Below are 17,514 nucleotides of genomic sequence, written 5' to 3' on the forward strand. Positions count from 1 at the left end.
TGGGTAAAAAGTCCATTCGCATTTACTTTCTCCCATCCAAGGCCCTGTGCCTGTTTGATTTAAACAATGCCCTCCTGGGACAGCATTAATTAGTTTCCACTGATGTTCCTCCTGATCTGACCAAATTTCTGTACCATCATGTACAACTGATCTACTACTCAATACCCAAGCTGGAAATAAAGGGACAGGTACTTAAGGCCATATGTAAGTTCTTCGGGTCCCCCACATATCCAGCAGTTTTTTGAGATAAAATGTATCAGCAATAACCTGAATCAAGTTCTGGAAGCTATTGCCTTCCTTCAGTAAAGGATTAGGGATTTTTCCAGCAAGGGGTAGTGTTATACATAGGGATAGAAAGCATAATCCCCTTCTGTGTGTGTTTTGTTTGGCCCCCATTCTGCTGAATAATAAGTCAAATTTCTGAGTCGAAGTAGCACTGTCCAACAAAAAAAATAATATCTAACACTGTTAGAAAAAGCCCCAATATAGTACCCCAGGTCAATACCGCTATTAAGATTTTACATGCACAATTCATCAGTTCCTTTTCAATGTTTGTCTCAGCTTATTCTTTGGATTCAGTTGGGAAGTCCAACCCTCGGAGTGTCTATCAATCCTTTAATTCTGGTATGCTGAGTCCACCCTCTTTCCTGTGTAGCACTGCTGTGTCTGATGTCAAGAGGATCTGGAATGGTCCTTTCCAGCTCAGGGTCAGCTTGTCCTCCTTCCATGTCTGAACCAGGACCCAGTCTCCAGGCTAGAACTTATGCATCATGAATCCTAAGGGAGGAGTCTGAGCAATAATCCCTTTTCATTGTAAAGTTTTCAGATGTTATAGTAAAGACATAACATTTCCTTAAAAACAAATTCTTGGTTTCAAATATTGGATCCAAGGAAGAATTTTGAATCCCTTTTGGATAAGAGTGACTATACAATAATTCATAAAGTGATAATCTCACATCCCTTCGGGGTTTTGTTCTAATTCTTAATAAGGCAAGGGCAATTGTGTCTCTAATGCCTGAGCACCAAGGCTTTTGATTTCTTGCTTCTCTTCCAGGGTAAGGGAAGGTGGAGACATTTGAAGTAGAAATGCCAGAATTAGCACCATCACTTACTCTTCTCCAGCTCATTTCTCTTCCTCATCTGCAAAGCAGTTTCCCCTTGTCTCAAATGAATCTCCTCTTTGGTGCCCCTGCACATGAATCACTGTAATATTCTTAGGCAACATAAGATTAGTTAAAATATCAGTGACCAACGCCCTATGTGCCCATCCCTTTCCTTTGCTATTTACCATTCCCCTTTCCTCCCATATTTCCCCAAATATATGAACAATTCCCCAAGCATATTTTTAATCTGTATATATGGTTCCATTCTTTCCTTCAAGCAATTTTAAGGCTTGATTTAATGTATATAATTCATTTGAGCTGACCACTCTTTTGGCAAGCACCCAGCTTGAACCAGAGTCAAGTCTTCCCCATTAACAATAACATATCCATTTTTCCTTTTCCCATTAATTACTCATTAGGAACCATCTATGAACTATTCAGCACCTTTCAACAAAGGGACTTCCTGCAAATCTTCCCTAATCTTAGTTTGGTAATCAATCACATTTGGACAATCATGTTCAAGGGACACATGTTCCCCAGGGGAAGCAGATAAGAACATGGCTGGATTAAGGTCTGGTGAGAGTACCAAATCATCTCTTTTTAATAGAATTGCTTCATATTTTAAAATCCTTGAATCAGTTAGCCACCTCCCGGCCCTTTGATTCAGAATTGATCAAACTTGGTACGGAACACTCACTATTAAACTACCCCGAAAGGTTAATTTCCAACTTTGTTCTACCAAAAGTGCTGTGGCTGCCACTGCTTGAATACAAGCAGGCCATCCTTTTGCCACTGGGTCCAGTATTTTTGATAAAAAGGCCACAGGGTGTTGCTGCCCTCCCCTTAATTGTGCCAGTACTCCTAAAGCCACCCTGTTTACTGTATTTACATATAAATGAAAATTTACTTTTCTAAAGATGGCAAAAGTAATACAGGGACTGACATTAATGCTCATTTAAGTTGTTCAAAACTTTGTTCCCCTTTTGAATCCCATTGCACTATATCAGGCTTCTCTTCCAACAAATGAGTATACAAAGGCTTAGTTAATAATGCATATTCATCAATTCAGGTTTTACAATACCCCACCAATCCTAGAAATTTCTAGAGGCTCTTTTTCATCCTAGGTTTAGTAATTCGAAGAATCCCCTTCACCTTTTTCCTTTCTTTTTCCTTTCACTTATAAAATGGCCTAAATATTTTACCTCACATTTCACAAATTGCAATTTGTCTTGGGAAACTCTTAATCCCTGTGTCCCTAGATAATTTAACAGATTGATAGTAACTTGGGCAATATCACTTCTTTTTCCTCCCTGCCACAAGGGGATCATCTACATAGTGTAAGACTTTTAACAGTAAGAAATTTATCCCAGAATGTTCACACAATTCTTATATATCCAAGTAGATGTTCCATATATAGAAAAATCCCAAACTACATATTGTCCATAACAAAAACATTTTAAAAAGGACAAAGACAAAAACTATTATCCTTGCAGTAATTGGCATCAATAGAATTAATTAAAACTTCCTATTTTCACATAAAAGAATCTGAAAAGTTCTTAAAAACATCAGTTAAACTTTTTGAAATAACCCTTTTAAACTATAGATCGCGTTTCTGATCATATTTCTTAAACAAGAAAACCATTATGTTTCAAAGAAACAAATATGCAGTCAATTAACACCTTGTCAGAGTAGCCTGTCCCTTTAAATAATTAGCCTTCTTTCTTCAGCAGTTCGGCTGCAGCATGAACAAAGGCAACTTTCTACTGCTGCCCTTCCCCCCACTCAATTTCCTAAAGCATAATTTACAATGTTTTTTTTTGTTGGTTTTTTTTTGAGGCTGGGGTTAAGTGACTTGCCCAGGGTCACACAGCTAGGAAGCGTTAAGTGTCTGAGACCAGATTTTAACTCGGGTCCTCCTGAATTCAAGGCTGGTGCTCTGTCCACTGCGCCACCTAGCTGCCGCCATAACTTACAATGTTAACAAATTACCCAATGTTTCAGAAGCAAACCAAATAGTTTGTTTTTTTCCTTCCTTGTGCCTGAGTGTTTCAAGGCCACTAGCAGAAACTTTTATTACCTTTACTCCTCTCTAGCAGGCTTTGAAAACCTGCTTTTCAGGGAAAACTTCCCCACCAGTTTAAAATAGTCAAGTTGGTTTTTTTTGTTCTTTTATTCACAAATTAGTACAACAAGGTTAAAAAGTTTAAAATCACAAGCAAATTTTATATTAACATTAAAATAATTGATTCCCAAATTTCTTAATCATTGGTCTTAAAACTTAACAAAGCTTTTAAATCAGCAAAACAGACTAGAGGCTTTTCCCAGGACTCCCGCTCCCAGAGAGAAGTTTGTTTCACCTTGACCATTCTTCCCTCCCAGAATCCAAATGGAGCTTCTTTAAACTTCCAAGCTTGTTTAGTGCATCTCTCTGCCTTCACAGAGAATGCCTAGAAATTCCATGATTTAAAACCAATACATTTTGAACCATTCTGAAAGAATTACTATTCTGAATGAATTCCCACTTCCAGCAATTCAGCCTGATATTTTTCTAAGCCTGCAATACAGAGGCTGAATTCTTATCTCTTATGAGCTTGCTAACTTTCAACACAGAACAAAAACAATGCCTTTTATATATATATATATATATATATATATATATATATATATATATATATATATATATTTCTACCTAGCTACCGTCCTGACAAATTCTTTGGACTGCTTCTGTCCCATTTTTACAACTTGGTCTCAAACCAAATTGTCAGCAGAAGACCTTCTTACCCTCATGCCCCGCAGTCGCTCGAGAGAGAGAGCCTCCTTAGAAAGTCCTTTATCGTTGGGGTCAATAGCAGTCCACCAAAGCAATTTTTAGGAGGGCTAATCCATCATGTCTCCCTCGACTCAGCCAGTAGGCCCCCAGACTTTTCCAAGCTCACCTCGAGAACACGTGTTTCCTTTCAGACTGCCACTGGCCCATCAGGACTCTCTTTCTCCTTTCTGTCTTCAATTCCGCTTTTCACTGAGTATCTCTGCCTCTTCGTCAAAGAGGGTCAGAGCCAGAGACCACGGGAAAAACTAGCCATGGGTACACCTATCCCCATTCGGGTTGTGCAGCTGTCTCCCCCAAAGACTCATCCTGGATGAGCCCCCAAAACTTTGAGGGATTTAAAATCCTATCCAAAAATAGCTACTCAGAGACCTCTCGAAGTAAAAAGCAGAAAAGATACTTTATTTAATAAATTCTTATGAGAATGAGCAATTCCACTGTGAGGAGGGAAAGAAAGGAAAGCTCATATTAGAAGGGCTAAAGAACTAGGAGAAGATATACAGTTTTTATAGGTTTTAATTACAAAGCATTACATCATGGGCTGGGGAACATTAAGGGATAAGTGCCCCCCCCCCATTAATTGGATGTTATTCATGCCAAAAACAGCAGATTCCCTGGTTCTAGGAGGAACCATACATCAGGCAATTAGTTGTCTAAATATTGATAATCTGAACAATGATAAATGTCATCATTCTGGGTTAAATACATATATCTAAAATCTAAGTAAATTTTGGCTAATACTCAACATACTTATGCAGGTCACAGAGACCTAGAGAAGATAGAATACAGAAAAGGAATTTAACATTCTTGTAAGTTCTTCACCTTATCTTTACTCCACACATCAAGAAACTGTGAGAGAATTAGTACTGTATTTCAAAAACTGGGATGGGGTGTCTGACCCTAAAACATCCCTGAGGATTTGGGTAGTTTATTTATGTTTGGTATATTTATTAATGAACATTTAAATAATGTCTACTTAAAATCTTATTAAAGAATCACTGTAATAATCATAACATGGAGACTGTCTTATAATACAAAGTAATTACAATAATAATTTCTTTCCCAGACTTATAAAATGATGCAAAGCAAAAGGAACACAATCAAGAGAACATTATACACAGTAACAGCAATATTTTAATAATGATCAACTGTGAAACACTTAGATAAGTTAGTCAATACAATGACCCAAGACAATTCTAAAGGACCCATGATGAAAAACATATCTACAAACATAGAAATGATGAACTCAATATATATGAAAGCACAATCTTTTCTACTTTCTTTCCTTCTTTTTTTTTTTTTTGCAATTTGATTAATATGAAAATATGTTTTGTATGACTTAACATGTACAATTATCGTATTACTTGTCCTCTCAATGGATGTGAAAGTGGCTGGAGAGAAGTACATAAATCAAAATTTTATAAGATGAATGTTTAAAAAATTTTATTATTCCACATCATCAGAGTTTCATAGGATAATATATTTAGAACTAAAAATGACTCAAGGTTGGACCTTATCCAATCTTGTTTTTATATGAAGATAAGGAAATTTAAGGGATTTATGAAGATTCCATAGTGAGTTGGAAGTAACTTTCAAGATTACTTTGAGACACCATCTTATTCAGATTTACAGGTAACACAAAACTGGAAATGATGATTAGCAAAATTTCTTGAAAGACTAGAATTTTGAGCCAAGTCTAATCATTGTAGGAGGGGAGATAGTCTCTCATTTCATTTCTTTTTTTTTTTTTTCTTATATTATTTATTTATTATGGTGATTAGGCTTTTTGATTCTTATGGGAGATCCATAATTCTTGAATTACTCTTACATATCCTATTTTTTGGGGGGCTGTCTTTTTTTTTAACTTTATTTTCAAAACATATGCATGGATAATTTTTCATCACTGATCCTTGCATAGCCTTGTGTTTCAGATTTTCCCTTCCTTTCCCCCACCTCCTCCCCTAGACTACAAGCAATCCAATATATGCTATACATGTTAAAATATATGTTAAATCCAATATGTGTAAACATTTATACATCTCTCTTGTTGCACAAGAAAAATCAGATCAAAAAAGAAAGAAAATGAGAAAGAAAACAAAATGCAAATGAACAACATTAAAAAGAGTGAGAATGTTATATTGTGATCCACATTCAGTTCCCACAATCCTCTCTCTGGATGTAGATAGCTCTCTTCATCACAAGATCATTGGAACTGGCTTCAATCATCTCATTGTTGGAAAGAGTCATGTTCATCAGAATCGGTCGTCATATAATATTGATGTTGTCATGTACATTCTCATTTCATTTCTATAGGAAGTGACCTATTTGGAAATTGCTTTTACTAATTCAGGCCGATGTCTGTTCTATTGTTCTTTAGTCATTCAGTTGTGTCCAATTCTTTGAGACATTATGGACCACAGCAGTCTATGCTAACCATGGGGTTTCCATGGCAAAGCTACTGGCATGGTTTGCCATTTCCTTCTCTAGTAGATTATGGTAAATAGATTAACTGGCCTAGGCTCACAAAATTAGTGAATCTCTGAGATTGAATTTGAACTCATGTTTTCCTGATTTCAGGCCCATGATTCTCTCTACTGAGCTATCTAGCTGCCTGCATCTACTCTTAAAGAATTGCCTGGGGCTACTGAAGATGTAAGCAATTTACCTAAATCATATTGCCATTATGTGTTAGAAATAGGATTAAACACTGGTCTTTCTGTGCCATACTACCCCTAAAATGAAATTTATCAGGAATAAATGTCAAGTCTTATACTTCACTTTTAGAAATTAGCTTTGCAAGTACAAGATCCTGGAGAACATGACTATACAGCATTTCTGAAAAACATCTGGGAGTTTTAGTGGATTGTAAGCTAAATGAGTAAGCAGTGAGATTTAGCATCCAAAAAGCTAATGAAAACTTACTCTATGCAGGCATAGTATCCAGACATAGTGAGGTGATAGTAACTCTTTGTACTGCTCTACTTAGAGCACTTCTAGGAGTATTGTGTTCAGGTCTGGTCATCCCATTTTAGAAAGGACATTGACAAGCTGTAAATTGTCCAGAGGAGGCCAACTAGGATAGTGAAAAGAAATCTGGTTTATGTCATGTAATGATCAATTTAAAGAGCATCTATATATGAATGGATGACTTATGGAGTCATTTCCAAATATGAGGTATGGAGAATAACGTGTTTTAGCCTAGAGAATACTTAGAGGGGGATTACATTATTTATCCTTAAATATTTGATGGATTGACAAATAGAAGAGGAAATAGTCTTGTTCTAATAATAATAATAATAAATAAACTTGCTTCCAGGGGGCAGAACTAGGACCAATGGGTGGAAATTTCAAAGAAAGCAAATTAAGCTTGATATTTTTAAAAATTGTTGATATTTAAAGCTATTGAAAAAAAAAAGAAGTGTTGAGACATCTGTTCAAAAGCAATTCTTTTAAGGCATGTCGTGGAGGGATCCAACTTCAGATTTAGATTGAACCACATGACATTTGAAGTCCCTCCCGGCTAAGATTATGTGAGTTTGTTAAACTCACAGAAGGATAAAATGATCTCCCACAGTACCTTAGGTAATAAGTAGCTGAAGGAGATTCCAGCCAAAGTCTAGAGAATTTGAATCTAATATTCTTTTGACTATCATCTGGAAACCAGGACTATCAGCTATATGGATAGAGCCTAGATTATAGAAGGGTCTGTGTTTTGAATTTTCTTCAACTGCACTTGCCTTATACCTTAATTTGAAAAGAGCAATTTCAGAAATTATCCATTTTCATTGGATTTCTTACCCTCTAATATCTGTGTTCTCAGCCTGTCTCTTTCTCCTCTCACCCCAACTTCCTCTTTTCCTTTCCTTTCCCTCCCTCATGCTTTAAATTGTATGATGTTTGCCAGATAGATGATAGTATCAGAGAGTCACAAAGCAGTCATAATTTACCACTGGTACCACGGGAAACCTTGGCTCACCAGTCTCTTTAGGGTTATGCCATTTGTTATTTTCATTTATACTGCTGGTTATTTTCACAGCCAGTTATACCCATGACCTAAGACAAAGGATATATAATAACTCAGAGAAAATGGAGTTGAAATTTATATAAGACTTTTTTACAAAACAGAGAATATAATGAATACAATGCAATAGAATGTTTAACATATCAACATTTGATGATACAAAGCTTCAATCTGGAAGCCACTGATAATGATACTCATTTGACTCTCCTTGCAATGGGTGAATTTAGTTGCAGGAGACAAGGAGTAAGAGGTGAAATATCAGTAAACATATACAAAATTAGCATGTGTCCAGTTAGAATGATGAGCTTGCAGGAATGCATTATGTTTTGCTTAATTAAAATTAAATTTCCTGATCAAAAGCTGTTCTACCATTGTTTGTACCATCAACATCATTGTTAAACCCACAGAAGCTTCACTGAAAAATCCAGACGTCCATGTTTCCATTTTGTATAATATTCCATGTGGCCAGTTTGTGACTCTGTGTGTGGGACAGTTGTGGGACTCTTTGAGATATCGGGAAAAGTTCGTGTATGCTGTGAACTGTGTACAGAAATTACAGAACATCCGAGATGGTGTTAAAAACCTAAATTCAGCAAGAATCATCACACCTATTGCCTGCACTCAAGTTGTTACCATTCCTTTAAAAAAAAAGGAAACAAACCTGAGACATAGACTGAAATATATATGTGGGGATGTAATAGTTGTAATGTTAAGCTATTAATTTTTGTAAGACGAGGGGGCAACTATCATGGATTGTACTGAAATAATATTGTAAGATAGATTTCTAAAGACTGAATTCATTATATTTGAGAAAATCTGGAAGGCTAGACACTAAAAAATTTTAAATCCCATAGCTTGGTGAAAGTGGCTGTTTTAGCTACAGGTTACATGTAATAAAGCTCTTTTAAATTTACTAAGTATTATTAGCAAATTAAAAAGAAAAATCTGGACAATCTACAGAAATAATTTTTTTGTTATATGTAATATTGTGTTATTAATTTTATAACATCACAACATTATCAATTTTAGTCATGATAGGGCCTCTGGTTTTAAAAGAAATGAAGTTTTTTAAGTTTAAATTATTGATCTACAACTCTGATGGGCTCTTCAACAATTAGGTGATTCAGGTCAATTCAAAGAGACTTATGATGGAGAATATGGATCACATTGTATTTCCACTTTTTTGCTTTTTTGTTTGTTTGTTTTATTTTCTCATTTTTTCCCTTTTTGATCTAATTTTTCTTGTACAGCATGATGATTCTGTAAATACGTATAGAAGAATTCCACATGTTTAACATGTATTAGATCACTTACCCTCTGAGGGAGGCAGAAAAATTTTGGAACATAAGGTTTTTTTTTTTTTTTTTTTTTTTTTTTTTTTTAATTTTTTTTATTATATATATATATATATATATATTTTATAATATTATCCCTTGTATTCATTCTTCCAAATCACCCCCCCTCCCTTATTCCCTCCCCCCGACGACAGGCAATACCATACATTTTACATGTGTTACAATATAGTCTTAAGTACAATACATGTGTGTGAATATCATTTTCTTGTTGCACAATAAACATTAGAATCCGAAGGTACATGCAACCTGGGCAGACAGATATTAGTGCTAACAATTTACATTCCCCTCCCAGTGTTTCTTCTCTGGGTGTATCTACCTCTGTCCATCATTGATCAACTGGAAGTGAGTTGGATCTTCTTTATGTTGAAGATTTCCACCTCCATCAGAATACATCCTCATACAGTATCGTTGTTGAAGTATACAGTGATCTTCTGGTTCTGCTCATTTCACTCAGCATCAGTTGATTTAAGTCTCTCCAACCCTCTCTGTATTCCTCCTGCTGGTCATTTCTTACTGAGCAATAATATTCCATAACTTTCATATACCACAATTTACCCAACCATTCTCCAACTGATGGACATCCATTCATCTTCCAGTTTCTAGCTACAACAAAAAGAGCTGCCACAAACATTTTGGCACATATATGTCTCTTTCCGCTCTTTAGTATTTCTTTGGGATATAATCCCAGTAGTAGCGCTGCTGGGTCAAAGGGTATGCACAGTTTGATAACTTTTTGGGCATAATTCCAGATTGCTCTCCAGAATGGCTGGATTCTTTCACAACTCCACCAGCAATGTATTAGTGTCCCAATTTCCCCACATCCCCTCCAACATTTGTCATTATTTGTTCCTGTCATCTTAGCCAATCTGACAGGTGTGTAGTGGTATCTCAGAGTGGTCTTAATTTGCATTTCTCTGATCAGTAGTGATTTGGAACACTCTTTCATGTGAGTGGATATAGTTTCAATTTCTTCCTCTGAGAATTGTCTGTTCATATCCTTTGACCATTTATCAATTGGAGAATGGTTTGGTTTCTTATAAATTATGGTCAGTTCTCTATATATTTTGGAAATGAGACCTTTGTCAGAACCTTTGTTTTTAAAAATATTTTCCCAATTTGTTACTTCCCTTCTAATCTTGTTTGCATTAGTATTATTTGTACAGAAACTTTTTAGTTTGATGTAATCAAAATCTTCTATTTTGTGATCAATAATGATCTCTAGTTCTCCTCTGGTCATAAATTCCTTCCTCCTCCACAAGTCTGAGAGGTAGATTATCCTCTGTTCCTCTAATCTATTTATTATCTCCCTCTTTATGCCTAAATCATGGACCCATTTTGATCTTATCTTGGTATATGGTGTTAAGTGTGGATCCATATCTAATTTCTGCCATACTAATTTCCAGTTTTCCCAACAGTTTTTTCCGAATAATGAATTTTTATCCCTAATGTTGGAATCTTTGGGTTTGTCAAAGATTAGATTGCTATAGATGTACCCTTTTTTGTCCTTTGTATCTAATCTGTTCCACTGATCTACCGGTCTATTTCTTAGCCAATACCAAATGGTTTTGGTGACTGCTGCTATATAATATAGCTTTAGATCAGGTACACTTAGACCACCTTCCTCTGAGTTTTTTTTCATTAGTTCCCTTGCAATTCTTGACCTTTTATTCTTCCATATGAATTTTGTTGTTATTTTTTCTAGGTCATTAAAATAGTTTCTTGGGAGTCTGATTGGTATAGCACTAAATAAATAGATTAGTTTGGGGAGTATTGTCATCTTTATTATATTCGCTCGGCCTATCCAAGAGCACTGAATGTCTTTCCAATTATTTAAATCTGATTTTATTTTTGTGGCAAGTGTTTTGTAATTTTTCTCATATAATTCCTGACTTTTCTTTGGTAGATGGATTCCCAAATATTTTATACTATCAACATTTGTTTGGAATGGAATTTCTCTTTGTATCTCTTGCTGTTGCATTTTGTTAGTGATATATAAAAATGCCGAGGATTTATGTGGATTTATTTTGTATCCTGCCACTTTGCTGAAATTTTGAATTATTTCTAGTAGCTTTTTAGCAGAGTCTTTGGGGTTCTCTAAGTATACCATCATGTCATCTGCAAAAAGTGATAGTTTAATTTCCTCATTTCCTACTCTAATTCCTTGAATCTCTTTCTCGGCTCTTATTGCCGAGGCTAGCGTTTCTAGTACTATATTGAATAGTAATGGTGATAGTGGGCAACCTTGTTTCACTCCTGATCTTACTGGGAAAGGTTGCAGTTTATTTCTATTGCATATTATGCTTACTGACGGTCTTAAATATATACTCCTGATTATTCTAAGGAATAATCCATTTATTCCTATACTCTCAAGAGTTTTTAGTAGGAATGGATGTTGGATTTTGTCAAATGCTTTTTCTGCATCTATTGAGATGATCATATGGTTCTTATTAATTTGATTATTAATATGGTCAATTATATTAATAGTTTTCCTAATATTAAACCAGCCCTGCATTCCTGGAATAAATCCTACTTGATCATAGTGTATTATCTTGGAGATGATTTTCTGAAGTCTTTTTGCTAATATCTTATTTAAGATTTTAGCATCAATATTCATTAAGGAGATTGGTCTATAATTTTCTTTCTCAGTTTTCGATCTACCAGGTTTAGGTATCAGTACCATGTCTGTGTCATAAAAGGAATTTGGTAGGACTCCTTCATCCCCTATTTTTTCAAATAATTTATATAACATTGGGGCTAATTGTTCTTTAAATGTTTGGTAGAATTCACATGTGAATCCATCTGGCCCTGGGGATTTTTTCCTGGGGAGTTGATTAATAGCTTGTTCTATTTCTTTTTCTGAAATGGGACTATTTAAGCAATTTATCTCCTCCTCTGTTAATCTAGGGAGCCTATATTTTTGGAGGAAGTCATCCATTTCACTTAAGTTATCAAATTTATTGGCATAAAGTTGGGCAAAGTAACTCCTTATTATTTCTCTAATTTCCTCTTCATTGGTGGAAAGATCCCCCTTTTCATTTGTAAGACTATCAATTTGATTTTCCTCTTTCTTTTTTTTGATCAAATTTACCAAAGGTTTATCTATTTTATTGGCTTTTTCATAAAACCAACTCTTGGTTTTATTTATTAATTCAATAGTTTTTTTACTTTCAATTTTATTGATTTCTCCTTTTAATTTTTGTATTTCGAGTTTAATTTTTGGTTGGGGGTTTATAATTTGGTCTTTTTCTAGCCTTTTAAGTTGTAAGCCCAATTCGTTAATCTTCTCTTTCTCAATTTTCTTCAAATAAGCCTCTAAAGATATAAAATTTCCCCTTATTACCGCTTTAGCTGCATCCCAAAGATTTTGATATGATGTCTCATCATTATCATTATCTTGGGTGAAATTGTTAATTGTTTCTATAATTTGCTCTTTCACCCAGTCATTCTTTAAGATGAGATTATTCAGTTTCCAATTACTTTTTGGTCTATTTACCCCTAACTTTTTACTGAATGTAGCTTTTATTGCATTGTGATCTGAGAAGAAGGCATTTATTATTTCTGCCTTCCTACATTTAATTTTGAGATCTTTATGTCCTAGTATATGGTCAATTTTTGTATAGGATCCATGAACTGCTGAGAAGAAAGTATATTCCTTCCTATTGCCATTCAGTTTTCTCCAAAGGTCTATCATACCTAGTTTTTCTAATGTTCTATTTACTTTTTTAATTTCTTTCTTGTTTGTTTTGTGGTTTGATTTGTCTAAATCTGAGAGTGCAAGGTTGAGATCTCCCACTATTATAGTTTTACATTTCTTCTTGCAGTTCTCTTAACTTTTCCTTTAGAAAGTTAGATGCTATACCACTTGGTGCATATATGTTTAGTATTGATATGGCTTCATTATTTATGCTACCTTTCAGCAGGATATAGTTTCCTTCCTTATCTTTTTTAACGAGATCTACTTCTGCTTTTGCTTGATCTGAGATAAGGATAGCTACCCCTGCTTTTTTGGCTTTACCTGAAGCATAATAGGCTCTGTTCCAACCTTTTACCTTTACTCTGTATGTATCTCCCTGCTTTAAGTGTGTTTCCTGTAGGCAACATATTGTAGGGTTCTGCTTTTTGATCCAATCTACTATCCGTCTCCGTTTGATGGGATCGTTCATCCCATTTACATTTACAGTTAAAATTACTAATTCTGTATTTCCTGCCATTGTATTATCCCCAGATTATGCTTTTTTCCCTTGACCCCCCTGATCCCCCTCCCCGATATTTAATTTACAGACCCCCCTTGTGACGCGCAACCCTCCCTCTTTTTTTTTTTTTTTTTTTTAGGATCCCTCCCCCCTCCCTCCAAGTCCCTTCACTTATTCCCCTTTTCCTTTTCCCTTTTCCTCTCCCCCCTTTTAATGAGGTGAGAGAAAATTCTCTGAAAAACAAATATGTTAATTATTTACTCTTTGAGCCTCTTCTGATGAGAGTAAGATTCACACAATGATTCTCCCCCTCACTAAGTTCCCTCAGATATGGTGTATTTTCTATGTCTCTTCCTGGGATGTAGTTTCCCTCTTTTTATCACTCCTTCCCCTTTTTCTGAACCGACCTCCTTCCCTTTACTACACCCCCCTTTTTTTCTTTTATATCAGTAAAATCAAATTATCCTTGAGTATTTTTTATATACCCACAACAGAGTTACAGTTCTCAAGGGTTCTGTGTACCTTTTTCTGTTTCTCTTCAGTCTTGTGGATGTAGATCAAATTTTTTGTTTAAGTCTGGTTTTTTTCTTAGAAACATATAGAATTCCTCTGTTTCATTGAATGACCATCTTCTTCCGTGGAAAAAGATGCTAAACTTAGCTGGGTAGTTCATTCTTGGTTGCAGTCCTTGATCTTTTGCCTTACGGAATATCAGGTTCCAGGCCCTTCTATCTTTTAATGTGGAGGCAGCCAGATCTTGGGTGACCCTTATTGTGGCACCTTGGTATTTAAATTGTTTTTTTCTAGCTGCTTGCAGGATTTTCTCCTTTGTGTGGTAATTCTGCAGCTTAGCCACAATATTCCGTGGTGTTCTTTTTTTAGGGTCTATTTCAGAAGGAGTTCGATGAATTCTTTCCACATCTACTTTCCCTTCTGTTTCTATTATCTCTGGACAGTTCTCTTTGATAATTTCCTGTAAAATAGAATCTAGGCTCTTTTTTTGGTCATAGTTTTCTGGAAGTCCAATAATCCGCAGATTATCTCTCCTAGATCTATTTTCCAGGTCTATAGATTTTCCCAGTAAGTATTTGACGTTGTTCTCCAGCTTCTCATTTTTTTTGTTTTGTTTGACTGATTCTTGGGTTCTCTGTGAATCATTCATTTCTATTTGTTCCATCCTGACTTTTAAGGAGTTATTTTCTTCTTTCACAGTTTTTAGTTCTTTTTGTAAATGCCCAATTTCGTTTTTAAATGAATTATTTTGCTCTATTGAATTTTTTTCCATTTCCCTAATTTTTTTTTTTTGAGAATTATTTTCTTTTTCCAATTCAGAAATTCTATTTTCTTGAGACTTTTTTATCTTTTCCAATTCAGAAATCCTACTTTCCTGTGTTTTTTTAACCTTTTCTAATTCATAAATTTTGTTTCCCTGCATCTCCTGTGAATTCTTTATTTTTTCCAACTCCAATTTCAGGACGTTGTTATTCTCTATCATAACTTCCCTTTCCTTGCCCCATTTTTCTTCGATCTCCCTCAATTTCTTAAGAGCTTCTTCTAGGAGAGAGTTATGTGATGGGGGGCAGGGATCGTTCCCCTTTAGGTTGTTGTCTGCTGATTCTCTGCTGTCAACTTCCTCGGGGTTGGATACCCGCTCTTTCTCTGTATAGAAGGAGTCTATAGTTTTTCTAGCTTTTTTGCTCATACTTAAAAAATGTTTTGGGGTCTGTCCCTGGGGTAGGAAATTATTTACTTCTTTACCAGCTTCCTCCCAGACTGGATGGATGCAGCGGCCCCTGCGCCGGAGCTAAGATAGAGCTCTGGGAGAGAGTTCCCCATCCCCTCCCTGGAAGTGCCTCAGAGGTGATTAGCACTGCTGTGCTTCGAGGGCGTAGAATAGTGAAGACTGTAGGAAGCCCAGCCTATGTGTCGGGGTGGGGAGTGGATGTCTGCAGCTGGTGACGTGAGAAGCCCCTGCGCTCAAACTGGAAGTGTCTGCCAGAAACCGCGGTCCCTAGTTCAAAGGTTCTGCTTCTCTGGGACTTCCTGGAGCTGAGTTCCACTCCCTCCAGCTAAACTAGGCAGTGTGTGTTGCCTTGGGCCGTATCCACCCACTTGTCAGTCTCTTAACTATTCTCAGGAGGTAGCTGAGGCCACACCCCCTGGTGCTGAGTCTGCCGAGTCACCCCCAGGGTGGGGGAGGGGGGGGAAATCCAATCTGAGTTTTAAAATATTTTGGCTTTCTCTTCTGAACTGCTAAATAATTAGCAGAGAAGAGCTAACAGCCTGTGCCAGATTCCTTTACCTCAGTGGCTTCTCTGATCCCAGAGCCCCTCCCAGCGCAATGGGCGCAGTGTGCCCCTACCCCACCGTCTGTGCTGGTCTTTCTTATTCCTCCCCTGAGAACTGACCTTTCCTGTTGAAACTCCAGATTCTCTTCAGCTGGTAAGTCGTGCTTCCAGTCCTTGTGGTATCTATCAGTCCTGAGCTAATTTTGAGACTTAATTTATCTAATTGGTTGTGAGGGAGTGAGGACGTTCACTGAGTCGTGTGTTTCTTCTCCGCCATCTTGGCTCCGCCCCCAACACCGGAACATAAGGTTTTGCAAAAGTGAATATTGAAAACTATCTATGCATATATTTTGAAAATAAAAAGCTCTATAAAAATAAATTATTGATCTAATATAAAACTGATTGATCAGTTCCTCCCAGAATCTCCCTTTAAAGGAAAGTGCTCTGGCCAACCATATTTATTCCTACATTTCTTCTTAGCTCTTCTCTTGACTTCTTTGTTCAGTATATCATTTATGGGTCCTTTCTCCCCACCTCACTTTTTGGCTCTTGTTGTCTTCTCCCATTAGAATGTAAGCACCTTTTGAGGGAAATATATATGCAATAATATGAATATGCAATAAGATAAAGTGCAGAAATTGCTTCTTTTTTTCCTTCCTTTCTTTTTCCTTCCTTCCTCCTTTCTTTCCTGCTTTCCTTTCTCTCTTTTTTCTGCCTTCCTTTCTACCTTCTTTCCATCCTATCCCCTTCTTTATCTTCTTTTCTTTCTCCTTTTTTTTTGTCAGTGGGTACTTATAAATATTATTAATAATTTCAACTAGACTAGTAGTACTACCAAGTGTGGGCCTTCAGGAACTCATTTTAATTAATAATAATTTAATAGATTAATTCCATATAAAAAGAATTTCTAAAAATACAAACTAAATAGCTAAACATTCTTCTCAATTCATGCTTTTACTAATTTCCATGTTTGACTTTTTAAAAATTTATTTATGTTGATTATTTTCAGACAAAAACTTTTTAAATTCATGTAATAGAAATTATCTACTTTGTATTTTAGATCATCTATGTTTTTGTGTTGTTAAGGAATTTCTTCTTTAACTGTAATTATGAGTAGTATCTTCTTTCAATATACTACTTATGTGATATTTAAAATGTATATCATATTTAGGTTTTTTTATAGTGTAAAATATAAAATACTCTTCTATATTCAGTTCATGCCAATTTGCATTTTATTTCTCTTAGCAGTTCCAGTTCAGTGGGAAATTCTGCTTTGAGTAATTTGGGTTCTTGATTTCATTAGAATGCTTAATTCCAATTAAACAACTTGTAATTGTCTCTGGATCTTGTCTATCCAACCTGTTCTACTGGATCCATTTTTCTATTTTGTAACTACCACCAGTCTTATTTAATATTTTATTTTTCCCCAATTACACATAAAAACAATGTTGACATTCTTTTTTTTTTTAATTTTGAGGTTCAGATTCTCTTTCTCTCCTTTCCCTCCTCTCATTGAGAAGGCAAATAATTCAAAATAGATTATACATGTGTAGTCATGCAAAATACATTTCAAGGTAAGTCATTTAAAGTCCTGATTATTACTTATTTACAGTATAATTTGAGTTCTGATAGTGTTCTTTTTTTTTTTTTAATTTCCCAGCAGATGGTAGATGGACCTTTTGTCTCTCCAAATAAATTTTATTATTTTTTTTTAAATTCAATAAAGG

The sequence above is a fragment of the Sminthopsis crassicaudata genome, chromosome 6 (genome assembly GCF_048593235.1).
Source record: "Sminthopsis crassicaudata isolate SCR6 chromosome 6, ASM4859323v1, whole genome shotgun sequence".
NCBI lineage: Eukaryota > Metazoa > Chordata > Mammalia > Dasyuromorphia > Dasyuridae > Sminthopsis > Sminthopsis crassicaudata.